At 38.1% G+C, this 17012-nt stretch overlaps 1 pseudogene; it reads left to right on the plus strand.

Annotated features, from left to right (window-relative positions):
* The first annotated feature begins 14525 nt into the window (after positions 1-14525).
* Positions 14526-15842, plus strand: LOC149214834 (uncharacterized; annotated as a pseudogene).
* The last annotated feature ends 1170 nt before the right edge of the window (positions 15843-17012 follow it).

Raw genomic sequence — 17012 nt, forward strand, 5'->3', positions numbered from 1 at the left:
TCCCCACTGAATTTTTTTGAGCTGCCAGAGGTCTGAGGCAATGCTTCTCCTTATCTCCACTCATCTTCATACTTGTTATGGAAGGCATTAGTAGGAAGATACACTTGGAAAAGGATTGGGAATGTTCAGGGGACTGCATATGGCTCCATAGGTTAGTATAACACATATTTTATTTGTAGATGATATACTTACATTTGGAATTATTTTAAGAGCGTAGTGGGAGGCACTACATTGTATATTCCATCGCTTTGGAGAGACTTCAAGCCTCATCACAAATGGGCATAAGTCTTTTCTCATTCCCTGATCTGGAGACATGGTTGAGATTCAACATATTGCTGACATTTTGGGGTGGGAACTAAGCGAATACATGATGAGTTTACCTATTTAGGATTCAGACTGAAGTTGACATGCTACTATTTGGAGGACTGGACATGGTTACTTGCAAAATTTGATAAGAATCTCAAGGGGTGGAGTTTGGACACATCATTGGCTCTCTTTGGGTGGAAGATTCATCTTAATTCAATATGTCCTACAACAATTGGCTACATACTGGATGCACCTTTTCGTTATGCCTGTTCATATCTTCTCTAAAATTCGCTCCATATTGGCACGTTTCTTGTGATGCGGTGCTGATAAGTAATGTAAGTATCATTTAACTGCATGGTGCTCTATTTTAAATCGTAAATAACTTGGAAGCTGGGGGATACTAAACACATAATTTTTTGGTAGGTCTTTGTTAATAAAACCTCTCTGGCGAGCACCATTCGGTGAAGGCATTTGGGGGAAGATCATTTCAACTAAATACCATTTTCAAAGTTTGCTCATGTATTGGATCAAGATGGATGAGATAGGAATTAGGAGGGGATCGTATATATGGTCGGGATTCCAAAAGGAAAAGACACAACACAAGAAGAAAGCAAAACCAAAGCATAATGTAAGAGCAAAGTAACAAAAGACAAGAGAGACTAAAGAGAAAATTAACAGGATGAGTGCAAGAGAGGGAAAACTATGATGCAGTTAATGCTACTCCTAACCTAACAACTGGAAGGTCGGGGTCACGTATAATGAAATTTCCAGTGAAGCCAGCGTAGACCTTTTTGACCTGCAATGAAAAAGATATGATCGATTAAAACAAATATAAAGTAGTGCACAAGAGAAAATATGAGAGATTGAATAACTTGCACAACAAAAGGAAGGTCTTGCCTGTGGGAAAAAATATGTGACACAACTGCTACTTTCATCCAATTCACATTCTGACCTTTTCGATGGAAAAAATAATCAGATAAACCTCGAAGACTGCTTTCTAATGCACCTTCTTTTGTGTCATCTTGCTTAGCAAGTATGAGAAAACGTTGAAACTTGTTTATCACAATGGATATTTCTAAGTAAGATTGCTCCAACCATTCAAAGATTGAATCGTAAAATTCATGAAGATCCTCTTGAAAACCCCGAAATATTTGAAAAGATGATTTTTCAATTAGAGGCAGGGCATTATGGTGGGAATTTTGTGAGGGAAAACATATATGATCATATTCGACAGCCATTTCGAGACAGTGAGGACCTGACATAACCATCAACGAAGGCTGAAGTGCCTCAACTTCTAGAAAAAAAATCTGAATATTGAGATATTAAACGATGAAGATCAAAGGATGTAAAACAACTTTCATTGGATGTGCTGATGGAAAAAGATAAGTTGAATGACAGTCATCAGAGACAAAATAATGATCATTTGGGATGATTAAATTATCAAATTCCCAGTGTGTAATTAACTAAGATAAATCAATTTGGACAGATCTGTGAATGCTCTAAATAATCGAACCAACTTCCTTACAAGTCAAATGTGACAAAACATTTTCCTGTAACTGACAATAAATGGTACAGGCATCATAATCATCAAAATAATTTAAAATGGATGCCAGCACAAAAAAATTCATTAGACTAGTCAGGGCATGGTGAATGGAGAAGAACTTGATTCGTACAATAAATCGTGCATTCATTATCAGTCAAGAGGATTTCAGGTGTGATGAAGGGAAATATTTGTAATATAACATTCACAAGAAGAACAAGGAGATGACTATTAAGGAATGAATTCTATAAGAATGATTCCTTCAGCCAAAGATAATTCGTAGAATGATCAAATTCACAAATCCATGATTCTGTGCGAAGCACACGTTCCAAATCTGAGTTTGATGCGAGAGATTTACCTGAATATGAATGAACTGAAACAGATTCTTGAATCCGGTCAGAAGTAAAATCTTGAAAATTTGAAAGATCGGATCCGACGTATCAGATATATTTAAAAAATAAATCTACATCGAGTGAAACCATGAAAAGAGAAGGATTATGTGAAATAAAATAGATTTGGCTTAGTTCAGTCAACTTACTAGAGTTGCGAGATCCCGACATAACCAACAATGGAAGTTGAAGTGCCTCGATTTCCTAACAAGTCCCGAAATTTCGAGGATTGTAAAATTGAATTTTGAGGACTTAACCAAATCGTGTATATGGTGAGGATAGAAACTACCACTGATTTCAATAATACCACTACTCACCAACTGGAAACCATCTCTGTCACTGATTTTATCAGATTCTTCAACTTCAACAACCATATTACTCAAGTTGAAAGATTCTTCTGATCGCAAATTTGAAGATGAATAAATCAGATAAATTTCTTGAGAAGCTGATTTGAAGAGTTGTCTTCATGCAAGAGAAGAGATGATGAGGGATGGAAAGAGTACTCAATGATTCAATTGTTTTCATTTGCATCATGGATAATCTCACTGCCTTGTGTAAATTGAGAAGATAACTCATTGGATGAAGAACTTAAAGAGCATGGAGTATCTCTATCACAAGTAGATGCATTGCAGACGGTAGAGCACAAGGGATAGTGAGATGAAGAGGAATTTTTGATAAGCACATCTTCTTTGACCGAATCAGAATCTGGATCTAAATTAAAATCTTCATGAGAAACCAAAAGATCAGCTGGTACACCTCGACATTCGTCCTATGGTTTCTGCAGTTGTTGCAGGGCTGAAGATTGCAAGCCAAATTGCAGACCTGAAGAAGAAGGACGAGATTCTGACTTGGCACTGAATTTGTGAAGGATGACCATATTTGACTTGATTGAGAAAGACTTTTTGGAGGGTTGACTTGGAGTTCGAGGAGGTCCTGAACTTGGTCTTTGGGTCTTGGAGGTCTCATTTTGATTCGACTCTATAAGAAGATGATTGTTTGTTTTTCCCCAATTGTGGGGGTTTTCCCTAGCTTGGAGCCTATATCTTGTGTTCTTTGTGTCTTTGTGATCTACATGTTTTTGGTAGTTGCTTCATGAAGAAATAAAAATAAATAATAAAGAGCCAACAAATATCACATGTAATTATCAAGTAAGGAGAATCAACATTAATCTACAAATACCTCGATTTTCCAACACCAACAAATCTCATGGTATGGATGAAGGTGAGTATAGCATATGAATGATGTATATATCAATATGAATAATAAGTATGTAGATAGTTTGAGTAAGATATACTCCCTAGAGAGAAGTAAATTATAAATAATAACTAATAATAATTATACTCGCTATCAATTTAACTAAATATATTAAATTAAAATACATATCCTTTACTCATTAAAATCCTAGAAAATAGCATAGATGTTATGTCAACCACATAAACCCAAGCATGGTTAGCAACATAAGCCCAAGCATGGTTGATGTTGTAGCAAAAGATTGCCATTAAAAAACTGACATAAATGCCATAGTGAAAAATTAGATTTTATTAGGAAAAAAAATTAAAATCCATTTTTACATAAAAATTAATATAAATACTATACCACTTCCTTCATACAGCGTCTCTCTCTCTATATATATTTTTAAAATCCTCATGAGTAATCACATACATCGAACATTGCACGTACAAACACCTTTGAAAATAAACATTTCCTACGAGTGCACATTCCTTAGTCATATTCTATTTTGAAAGTTGAATATGAAATACATAATAAACCTATAATATTAATTCTTAAATTACAATGTATGAATAAGTTTGAAAATATTTATTTTTTCAACTTTATAATAATTATTTTTCATATGTAATATTAATGCATAATATGAATTTTTTTTAGTATCATTAATAAATAAAATATTTTAAAATATTACTTTAATATATTAATAGTTTTTAAAATAAAAATTTAGTAATTAATTCATTATTGATTTTGTATTAATTATGTTTTAATTATAAATATTTTTTTATTTACTAATGTAAAATATTACATGATTGTTTTTTATAATATATTATGATTTTATTTTTTATTTTTTATTGGGAAAAGAATCAAAGTTTTATGGTATAATTAAATTGAAAACCACACAGAAAAAACAAAAAAAGTTAAAAAAATAAGGAAAAAACCTTATGATTAATGGAAAAAGCTAAAAAATATTTTAATTATTATTTTTACTTGAAATTTTTAATCTTATCAAGATTTTTTAACATCATTATATACATTAATGCATATAATATATTATATACATACATTAATGTGTATGATATATAATATATATTTTCCGGTATATAGGTATCAAACAAGTGGCCATAGACAACATCTTCGCCATCAATGGCACACACGCTCTTTAACCTTGATATCGCCACTAGATGGTGCTCATTGCCATACAACAACTCCCCTATGACCTCATCAATCCGTGTACCCATGTAATTGTAGAGTGTTCCAAGGTGGCAACCTTTTAGCCTCCAAGCATTTGCTCTCCGCTTTGGCCTGGCACTCCCATCATACTCACCTTTTTGTCTTCCCACCACAGGTATGGTTATCAGTTCTGGAAGAGGGACTAGACTAAGGTTCGAAAGACCTATCTAGAAGCATAGTTGTGCTCCACTCTTGTGTGGTGCTTCCACAATTTTCACTCACTGCTATCACACTCTAATGGTCTATGAAATGGGACGTCCTCATCGCGGGGGCAGAGGTAGAGGAAAAATCCCTTTTCTCCCATGGCATGATTTTAGAGTTGATTGGTTTGATGCCAGTATCCCTCATCGCTACCAGCGCATGGTGGTCTATATGGAAACCTCAAATCTTCGCAATGTGGGGAACTACACATGGGCTCTGGGAAATGTGCTCAAAAATCATCTTAGTGATCATGGGGAGGGCTCCTTGGTGTTCAAGGTTCGCCTCCTCAACCTAGACTTCTACCTGGGCTGTGTTAAGGCGACGTTGAAAGACATGGTTGGAGCCTCGGGCATCCAACTACACTCTCCCACCACCTCTGTTATCGCCTCCTCAACTCAGAGTTCAATTGCCACTTTGGAGCATGGCACCAAAATTCACGAAGGAAATGACAATGGTCATCCTCCTGACACATGGCATCAAAAACAACTTAGCATGGACATCCCTCCAGCTCGGGACATTCCCTCCATGTCAGAGGTCCTTGTTAGTGACTCAGGTGCAGATGTCATCCCTAGGCCAAATATTTATCCTCAATCGGAAGCCGACGATTATTACGACCCAATGTGGATTCTAGACGAGGTTCATAAGTAGCACATGGAGCACCAAATTGACTCCAACAAGTTCTCTAAAACCACTTAGGCATCTATGGCTTCATACCTCTACTGTTTTCATTACTCAACTCTGTACTCAAACTATGGGAATCGTAGCTTCAACCTCTCTATCTACCTCAAGCCATTTTCCTATTTCAGCTATGCACCTGGTTCTCTCGCTCAAGCCAACATTTTGGGAATTTTGGGGTTTTATTTTTGTCTCACATCTTCTGGGCTTTCATGATACAACTAAATGTTACAGTTTTGTGGCTCAATCACTAGTATAATATACCCTATGTAAATTTCATGTAACACAAAATCTGCTTACTATATATATATATATATATATAACATTTTACTAGTTGCACAATATTAATTATGTCAATAGGCATGTCTATTTTGAAATAGGGCTTCCAAAATTTTAATTTAGTTATTAATAATTATTAGATGAATGGTAGGGAGTTAAACTCAATAGAATATTATAGAATGTTCTTAATAGTATACACAAATCAATGACTAAGATTTATTTTCAAAGTAGTTATGTTTTTTTGCCCTTTTAATTAAATTAATTAATTATAAACAAATGTCATATAAAATGAGTTATGGTTTTTTTTGCATATGGCATTGATAAGCCATGACATTAGCCCATAATATTATAACAATCTCCATGATAAAATATGGGTGAATCTCCATGATAAGAATTTTAGTTATTTCTATAGGACCTTCCTTATGATTTAAATATTATTAGTAATAAGAATAAAATTAATTTAATTCATGATTTCTATTTATTTTATTTTTAAATTTTTCTTTTTTCTTAGTCTTATTTATTTTATTAGTTTGACCATATTATTATTTATTTTTTGTTATTTCTATATGACTTTTATTTTTATTAAAATATTAATAATTACAATAATAAAATTAATTAAATATATTATTTACAATTATTTGTCAACATTATTAAAAAAATTTGTTTATTAATAAATAATAATTCTGTAGTCAAAACTAGTTTTTATACTATAACAGCTAGAAAACATCTCTGTACTTCTATTTAATTTGATGCCAAAATATTTAATAAAGTAAGTGTTTTAATGTTTATTATGAATTAATACATATTGACATTTACCAACGATTTAATTTATATAATTACGCTAATAATGAAAAGATGTTCAATTTTTTTTTTGCTAAAGCAAGAGTCGTACCTTCTATTTCATTAAATCAGAAAACAAATTACATAAAATACAACAGTCCCAAAGGAATTGTGGGCCAAAGAAATAACTATCTGCTTAAAGCCTAGGGCACCGAGCTAAAGGATTAAAAACCGAGCCAATGGCCCGCAAACATAACTACAATACCCTCGAAATACAAACAAAGCCGAGACCGTTCGATCCCCCCTAAGAGATCTAACGGACGAGGCTCAAATCGGGGCGAAAACAAGCAAACACTTTAAAATTAGAATCGGACCCGATGAGTAAATAGGGACTACTCTTTAAGGATTTTGGGTCCGAATGGGGGGGTAACCCTCAAGCATGTAGTTCGACCAAAAGCCACCAATTCCCACCATGAAGCGAAACAAGCAGGAAGATAACTCTCACCCGAACCTGCATACTTTTCCTTAACCGTCGATTCTCCTCACCCATTCCAACGACGGAGGATAATATCGCAAGACCTAAAAGCACGAAGAATTACTGCGCAATAAACGACTTGGACCCACCAACATGCTCGCTTATTCTTGACCGTGGATTCATCTTGCTTGATCCAACGGATGAGGATCATATCACACGAGCCAAAAGCACTAAGAATTACCTCGCGATGAGGGTGGTATTCCCTCCCCTCCCTTGGCCATGTGTTGCTTGGTGAGTGGAATCGCTCCCAACTCCGAAATACCGCTTCCAGCTTGAAGGGCATGCGAAAAACCAGAAACCACCCCGAGAGTAGTATTGCCACCACAGAAAGAAATACGGGGGTTTTGAGTCTGCCGAGAAAGCCTGGACTCCAGCCCCTCACACCATCCCATCTCCTCGGGCGCATGAACCAAAGGAAGATGAAAATCCATCCGTCCAGCCGTCCATCCAAGAAACAATGTCTGTCGAGCAACTTCCACCTGAGACTTCTGTGTTTGTACTTACCAGGGTTGAGGAGGCCGACAGTGACCTGCATCCCAAATATGACCTCACTTCGGAAATAACACTTCATAATGAATCCAAATCAACTAGACCCCGTCTCTGTGGCTCTGTTTCGAAACACCATTCTGTCCTCATCCGCCTGATCGTGACAATGCACCTTTAATCTATTCTGAGGCATCTCTTGCCAACTCAGCTCGACCCTGCTTTTGGTGTAGAGCACCCCTTGATTGGCCAGAATGTCTGCCAATTTATTTGTCGTCCTTCGCACATGGGTAAAACTCACGGTACGTAAGCACAGGAGGTGAAGCTGAATCCGTTGAAAGACCTGAAGCAGCCTCCAGTGTTTTGAGACTTTTTCCGGCTCCGTGCCATAACTGATTCTCTTGACTGAGTTAATGATTAACTCAGAATCAACTTCAACTATTATATTCTGGAGATTATCCTGCTCAGGAATTCTAAACATTGCTCAAGTGCCATTAATTCCGCCATATTGTTAGTGGCTCTTCCCAAATGGCAATGGAAAATAAAAAGGATGCAGCCATTTTCATCCCTTAACACCCCTCCAAAGCTAGCAATACCCGGGTTGCCTTTTGAGGCCCCATCAATGTTGTATTTCAAAAAACCCTGAGGGGGAGGATGCCAGTAATCCTGCTTAGTGTCCAGTTTCATTACCTTCCTATCCAAGCCCTGTGGTATAAGCCCCTGCATACCCAACTGAAGAAGTATCTGCATTTCAGCTTCTGAAGGTGGATTCTTTGGGAAGTTCGCACTATAGTACCTACCGTCTCCTTAAGTTGTCTTAAGATCTGCTAAAAAATGCGTTGAGAGGAACTTTTTTTCGTTTTTGAAGATTCTGTTGTTCCTTTCTTTCCATACATTCCATATTATGAAGCTTGGCGTTAAAGCCCAAGCTGAGCAAAGAAATTCATAATCAGAGAAGTTTCGTCTCCAATTATTTAGGGTGTTGATAATTCTTCCTTTGTCCCTGTCTGTCTGTTGGAAAATAGTGGCAAAAGTATCCCACAACCTGGAGGTGAAAATGCAATTATTGAGAAGGTGCTCCATTGTTTCCTCTTGGGCTTCACAGAGCTGGCATCTGGAAGGACCCAGAACACCCCTCTTTCGAATGTTTTCCCAAGTCATAATTTTCTTATGATGTACCAGCCACATGAAGAGTTTGATCTTCATCCATCCTTGATGCCTCCATAGGTTCTACCAAACCCTGTCCGGTACATTGGAGTCTAGCTCAAGGAGTATGGGTTTTGCCTCCTTAAGATTGAAGGTACCTTCATTATTTTTGCCCCATCTAAGTTGGTCATGCCCCCCTGTCACTAAAATTTTCCTTTGGTCCAACATTTTTAGAAGTGCCTCAGCTTTTGCTTTCAAGGACCTATCATCCATATAATCTATATTCTTCCAGGTTCTCTGTTTTCCTTCACCATTGGTTTGATCCCAAAAATCTTTTACCCTAAGTAACCTTTTGGTATCATTTTCTTTCTTGAGGTCCAGAAAGTCCTCTCTTAATAGTGTAGGTTCTTGTTGCCATTTATCCTCCCAAAACAAAGCAATATCTCCTTCTCTGATTTCCAAGAAGCTATTTTTTTGTACTAAGCCTCTATTATCCCAGGCCTTATTGTAGATGTGTGAGCCTTTTATGATGCTAGTCATCCTTATGTGATCATTATCTTGCCAAGTGATGGCATATTTTTCTTTCCAAATACTAGCCCACTGAGCCTTTGGATCTTTTACCCAACACCACCATAATTTTGCCCCTAAAACTTTGCTTAGTACTTCCGGATCATCTAATCCAAGACCCCCATGGTTTTTAGGTTTGCAAATCTTATCCCAGGCTACCAAGATCCATTTCTTTCTCTCCTCCCCTTACCCCAAAGAAAGTCTCTTTGAATGGTTCTAATTTGTTACAAAACTCCTTTTGGAGCTGGAAGTGCTGATAGCATGAAGACGGGGATTGATTGAAGTACAACGTTTGTAAGCACTAACTGACTAGCCGAGTTTAAAGATCTAATAGTCCATTTCCTGATTTTATCCTACATCTTATTAATCACCGACTCCTAAATGCTCTTGTGCAAAGGTTTATCAATTAGTGGAACTCCCAAGTATTTGGAAGGAAGGACATCCCTTTGAAAGCCCATAATTCTAGAGATATTTCTTTGAATAACAATATTGGTATTAAAGAAAAAAATCTTAGATTTGGAGAGATTAACTTCCATACCTGTAGCCATGGAAAAGTCACAGAGGATTTGTTTATAATCTAGTGCTTCTTTAACCATGGGGATTCCTTGCAGCATAGTATCATCAACAAATTGTTGATGGGACAAAGCCTGTCTAGTCTCAGAAAGTTGGAGACCCTTGATGTTACCAACTTCTTTCACATGCTTGATAGATCAACCAAGTCCTTCCATCATGAGGATGAAGAGAAAGGGAGAGAGCAGATCTCCCTGCTTGAGGCCTCTTGAAGGAGTAAAAGTCTTGGAAGGAGAACCATTAACCAGAATTGAAAAGCTAGAAGAAGTTACCAGGGCCATGACCCATCTTACCCAGTTATGATCAAACCCAAAGGCTATAAGGACCTTCCTGATATAGGTCCAATTCAACTTATCGTAAGCTTTGGCTAGGTCCAATTGCATAATCATGCCAGCCTTCCTATTGCTTAACAATGAGTGCACCACCTCATGCGCTTGAATGATGTTATTGAGAATTTGTCTGCCCTCCACATAAACAGATTGCTCCACAGAAACTAGAGTAGGAAGAAGTGGTTTGAGTCTATTGGCAACAGCCTTGGATATTATCTTGTACACCAGATTGCACAAAGCTATGAGTCTAAACCTGTCAGGAGTCTGAGCATTGTCCTGTTTGGGGATCAAGGAGATGAAGGAAGTATTGAGCACCTTCAAAATGGTTCTATTCATCCTGGAATCCTCCACTACATTCAGAATATCTTGTTTAACAATGTTCCAGCAAGATTTAAAGAAATCCACATTGAAACCATCAGGGCCTAGCGCTTTACTATTCTGCATTTCTTTGATGACCTCACTAACCTCCTCTTCAGTCACTGGCCTATTAAGATTGAAATTATCCTCTCTTGTTACAAGCCTAGGTATATGCCTTGTTAAGTCCCTGATAAAATGATCTCTGTCTGAAATGGTTTCCTTTGCTATACCTCGAAAGTGCTTAACTAACATAGTTTCTACATCTTCATGGGAATTAAGTAGTTGACCTCCCTCGTTTGATCGAAGAGATCCTATTATGAGATATGTTCGCCATGGTGGATCTATGGAAAAATCTAGTGTTTCGCTCCCCTCCTTTTAGCCATTGAACTCTAGATTTTTGTCTCCAAAGTATTTCCTCTTGTTTACATAAATTCTTTCAGTCTTGATGATGTTTGGTGACTTGATCATTTCTGACTTTATCAAAGCCATCCGTGATAAGGGCTTGATTCCTGCATTTTGTCTTCAACAACTTTTTTCGCTTCAAAAATATTTCCAAATTCATTCTTGTTCCAGTATTTAAGTTTGAGCTTGATGTGCTTTAGTATTTTGTGAAGCAGAAACATTCTTGTACCCTGAAAATGCAGATCTTCTATCCACCATTTTGCAATGTTGCTGATGAAATCTGGGTGGGTGAGCCAAATATTCTCAAATATTAAAGGTCAGTTCTTAGGGGTTCCAATGCCCTGAACCTCAAGTTGAATAGGCCAATGGTCCAAGCCTCCAAAGGGGAGAATTCTTGCTATCATTTCCTTGTCAGTGAGCATAAGGTCCTCTAAGATTATGAATCTGTCTAACTTTGAGGCTACTTGAGACTCTCCTCCTCTTTTATCTTTCTAAGTAAAGAGGTGCCATTACTCATATCAGTGTCAACTAGCTTCATATTATCTATAAAAGTTTGTAATGTTGTAGAGTCTTTGCTTAAAGTTATGGTTCCCCCTTTTTTCTCCGAAAGTGATTTGATCATGTTGAAGTCCCCATCCATGATCCATGGTACTCCTGCATGTCTATCTCTTAGATCCATAAGAGAATCTAGAAACCTGAGTTTATCATCCATTCTTTGAGGGCCATAAACATTCGTGACCAGATAAGTCTCCCTATCTCCCACAGGTTGAATAACCACTGATAAATAATTCCTAGATGCCTCAGCATCTATTATGCCAATCTTTTGGGGGTTCCAAAGAGTGAGTATGCCTCCTACTGTATTATCTGCTTTGACTTCTAGAAACTCAAATCTATTGAGCCATTTGCTGTGAATTTCTTTTATTTTTTGAATGGAACATTTAGTTTCCTGGATAAAGATCATATCCAGAGCTTCTTGTTTCATTCTATTGCTAAGTATTCTTTGTTTTCTTTTACTACCTAGACCTCTGATATTCCAAGATGTGAACTTCATTATTAAAGATTTGTAAAGGAGTAGCTGGTTAGGTCTTTCATCTTACCTGAATCTATCATTAGCTTTCCACATTCCATCAATAACTCGTTCTGCCTTTTTCTACCTCTTTTCTTTCCTGGGTTTCTAGGAGCTAATCCTAGTGTGGTTTTCATAGTTTTCACACCTTCGTTGCCCTGCCTTTCATTGTTTCTTTGCCTTTCTAGCCCTTTAGCCTGATTTTTCCAAAGGAACAGTTGCCGTACTCTGTTGAACTCTTCTTGAGGTAATGAGTCTACCCCTCCCATGGTCCCCTGTTTAAAGAACCCTTCCAGATCTAGGTGTTCTCTATCAAGAATCTCCTGCAGTTCATGATCCTCCATTTCCATCTCACTCTGGGTCATTTCTTGGTCCATCTCCAGTTCTCCATCGCTCAGCATAGTCTCTTTTTGTTTATTAATATCCTGTGTTTGTTCACTATCTTCTTCTTTCTCCTTCTCCCCTGGGCTTCCTTCCATTACCTGATCTACTTTTGTTATCTCTTCCTCTTCTTCGAGTACTTGGAACCTGTTCAGACTGGCCTGTTGCCCTTCTGTTTGATGTTGCTTTGGCCCCCTTTTGCCCCCTTTTCCTCTATATCCCACTTTGTGAAAGCTTTCAATATCTTTCATTGTGGTAGCTTTACTTTTGTTCTCTATTTTACTGAGAGGGCAGTCTCTAAATAGGTGCCCATGCTCATGACACTTGCAACATCTGAAAGGAATATGTTCATAATCTACTGTTTGCACCCATTCTTCATCAAAAACTTCCAAGATGACCTCATCTGGTAGAGCTCCAGAGAAATCCCTCTCCACACATATTCGTGTGAAGGAAGTGTATTTTCCCCTTCTGGTGGCCTCAGAAGCTTTGACAAAACTCCCTAATTTGTTTGCTATGGCAGATAACAATTCTGTTTGCAAGTAATCAAGAGGTAGGAAGTAGAGTCTTACCTAGACCGAGACTGAAGTGAAAGTCTCTCGCTCCGGGACAAAATTCATCATCCACGGCCGCATGTAGAGGCCTGCTATTGCATAGAAGTAGGGCCCTCCTTCAAACACCTTGTCTTTGTCCTCAATATTTGTAAAGACCACAGTGAAGAAACCCTTTGACCCAAGATGTAGGTCTATGCTTCCTTTTGGTTTCCAGTGGTATTTAATCCATGCTTGTAATGCCTTTTCAGTGGGCCATAATCCCATGAATTTACAAATGATAGCATAGGTCTGCATGTGGTCCCTATGCGCCTGCAGAGCAGGATCATTTAAAACTACTCTGGGTGTGACCTCAGCCTTGGGTTTACATGGCCCCTTTTGCGCTTTGTTTTCTGCTCCCTGTTTCTTGTCTTCTTCCTCATTTTCTTTTGTGTTATTGTCCTCCCTTGATTTGGTTAAATCTTGATCCTCTTCCATGTTCCTTTTCCCTTCTCCTGAAGGACCTCTGACAGTTTCTATTGGTTTCTTACCTCGGCTAGCCACGGCTTGCCTGTAGGAGGGAGTGGAGCTCCCCCCTTTGTGCCCCTCCATGGAGTTCAACACTTGCAGAAACTTGAAACCCTAGCTCTTCGTCTGCATCGCTCTACTATGATCAATTTTGTTAACAATCCAAAAAATGTTCAAATATTATCACTACCTAATTTATAACTATCAGTGCCCCAATAAACTTGCTCTTTAGAAAATTTAACTACTTTAAACTTGTTTTTTTAGAAAATGTAAATCTTCTTTTTCTTTTACAATATATAATTTAATCCACATTTGCAGATTTGATCAAAATTCTTTTATATATTCAAAATAACATGTCCATATACATATTAAAAAATAAATGAACACAAATTCAACTTTAACTTTAATTTATAAATTTTGAAAAAAGAAAAGGCCTCTAAAGTAATGATTTAATCAAATTCATGATAATGAATTTACACTGAAACGTACATCATGCACAATCCAGAAGTGTCCATAGCAACCTTCAAAAAATCAAAACCAGCTGTTTGGAATTTTTATTTCGTAAACATAAAGAAATGATTTAAAGAAAGTCATGATAATGAATTTACACTGAAACCTACATCATGCACAATCCAGTGGTGTCCATAACAACCTTCCAAAAAGCCAAAACCAGCGGTTTGGAATTTTCGTTACATAAACATCCACGCATATCATTTCCAGTTGTCATTGGGATCATCCCTTTGACAACTCAGCTCTCCACACTATTTTGACATGTTTAGAAGGCCTGGAAGTTGTCGTCAGATTTATCGAGCCGATAAACATTGTCCTACGTGTAAAAGCGAAAGGAACGTGAGCCCTCTAGAAAGTGGAAGCTTCTAGAACTTCGTACCCCTTTCTCTTGAAGTCAATTCGACTTGTACACTGCCGACGAATGTGGCGTATTTTCAAAACAATACGGTGCCTTGTAGCGCACGGTTCCAGTGTCCAATCTCCCATAAATTCACAAGAAAGGTCACCCCCACGACCATTTTAGCGTTGCCCCTCTATCCTGCTATCAATCCATCACCTTTCTGAGTTTATTTTGGCTATGGGTACATTCATAGGCCATGTAGCGCCCGGATCAGGGTTTCTGCTCATCGGTCTCTGGCATCTGTTCAATACAATCAGAAATTACACGCAGTCTCCATGGGATTTCCACACTCGGCCATGGTTTCCTGCTAGATTTGGCAGAGGGAAGCTAAAATACGTGGAACTTGTAGCAATTATAGCTGGCTCTTGTTTATCGATTTTGGCTGAGCTGTTCATCGGGCCGAGAAGGCATCAGCCCCTGGCAAACGACTTGAGCATCCCGCCGGAGCACCTCAACAACTTCGAGCACTCCTCCATATCGTTGTTCTTCCTCATCTACGCTTCCGCGGCTCTGTACGCGGAAGCCTGTCGGCTCACGGTTCCGCCGGGGGCTCTGCACGTGATCGCGGCACTGGCTTTCAGCCAGGAGCTGCTGCTCTTCCACCTTCACTCGGCCGACCACATGGGGGCGGAGGGGCACTACCACTGGCTACTCCAGCTCATCGTTGCCGTCAGTTTGTCGGCCACGTTGCTCGAGGTTCCGTTCCAGCAGAGCTTTCTGGTGGCAATAGTGCGCTCCGCGTCGTTGGTGTTCCAGGGTGCGTGGTTCATCCACATGGGGTTCATGCTCTGGATCCCGGCCTTTGTCCCCAAGGGCTGCCAGATGCAGCGCACCGGCGGCCACGTGTCACGACGTTTGTGCGAGCAACGAAGCAACGATGCGGGCCAAGGCGCTCGCTAACTTACAATTCAATTGGTACCTTGCCGGCATAGTGTTGTTCACGATCATTCTGTACACCAAGATGGCCGGGCACCAAGACAAGGCTACGCTCACGTATCAGGCCCTAGGTGTTAAGGCCGTGTTTGACCACGATATTGAGCTGGGAAGCACCGATAACGAGGGCGCCTGCGCCGGACACCGGCGGTCGTTGGATGGATCCCACAGCTCTATGGACATGGAAAGCATGAACCCTCTTAATCTTGAAAGATAAATAATTTCCAGTGTGTACATTTCCAATTTCCTCTATTTTTGGGTCCTTCTGTATATTGACAGTTGATTAGTTGTGTGTGGATTTTAACTTTCCGCCAAATTTGGGGGCGAGTATCATTCCTGTCAACGAATTCCCACGGTCGATGGATGACTCTGGAATGTCCTTTCCGTCTCTTGCCGTCTGTTTTGCTACTGGATTTGTTAAGTAGAGAGCCTGCGCACTGTAAAATTTTGTAAAATATTTTTATTTTTATTAAAATTGTTAATATTGTATTCTATTATGTGAATATAAAAAAAAAGAGGCCGAGAGTACATCTATGCCTTTGGACTCTTAGCTTTAAGGAACATCTTTAATCTCCGTTTGTTTTCCTACTTGATTGGTTAAATAGAGAGCCCGCGCACCTTAAAATTTTGTAAAATATTTTTACTTTTATTAAAATTTAATAAAATTGTTATTATTATTAATCTGTTATATATATAAAAGAGACGCTGAGAGTACATTTATGCCTTCGGACTCTTAGCTTTAAAAAACTATTTTAATCTCAGAAAATAAATATTAATCGTCGAAAGCAAAAAAAATCATTTTATAATAAAAATTGATTTATAGTTTGAAGGCAGCAATATTTTTAATTTTTATATTTAAAAGAATAAATATTAATAATAAAAGGGGAAAAAATATTTCATAATAAAAAATTGGAGTGTGGTTTGAAGATAGAAACATCTTTATAATTCTAGAGAATAAAGATTGTATTTTTTTTTATTTGAGGTGAATTAATATTAATAACCAAAAGAAAAATAAAATTTATTCTAATGATTATAATTTTTTTTTCCAAATATCATTTTGTTTATAATTTTTTTAATATAAACTATATTTTTAAATGAACTGAAAAAACTGTTCACACCTAATCTTCAACAGTTGGGTAACCTGGAACATGAACAGTCATCAAGAAGATGAACTGATCCGTCCATTTTATGTATATAAACAATAGCTGTCTAATGAAATAATCAATCAATTTCTTCTGCCCATTCTGGAGTTACCCTGGCCTGACATGGTATCAGAGCACAGGTCCCAGGTTCTAAAAATAGTTGTAACTCCTGCCTCTGTCCTGAGCGCTGCTCAGTCCTGAGCGCTGCTCTGCCCTGAGCGCTGCATCTGTCATGATGTTGATTCTCTGCGCATGAATGTGGGGGTTATACCTTGACTGGTTATACCAAGAAACTTTATTCCTGGGTGATCCTCAACGCCTCCCGGTGTCAGTAAACAAATACGTTCAATATCAAGCTTTGTGATTTCACCGGTTGCCCATTCAACTTCGAAAATGCAATCACAAATATTGTTTGGTTCATTTCTGTGGAGAGACGGGTAAACCTGTCTGAGAATGGCATCGTAAAATCTCCGATCATCACCCTGTTCGTATGATGCACATATTTT

The sequence above is a fragment of the Pinus tabuliformis genome, chromosome 1_1 (assembly GCF_031772625.1).
Source record: "Pinus tabuliformis cultivar Carrire ecotype Pingquan chromosome 1_1, CPIR1, whole genome shotgun sequence".
Taxonomy (NCBI): domain Eukaryota; kingdom Viridiplantae; phylum Streptophyta; class Pinopsida; order Pinales; family Pinaceae; genus Pinus; species Pinus tabuliformis.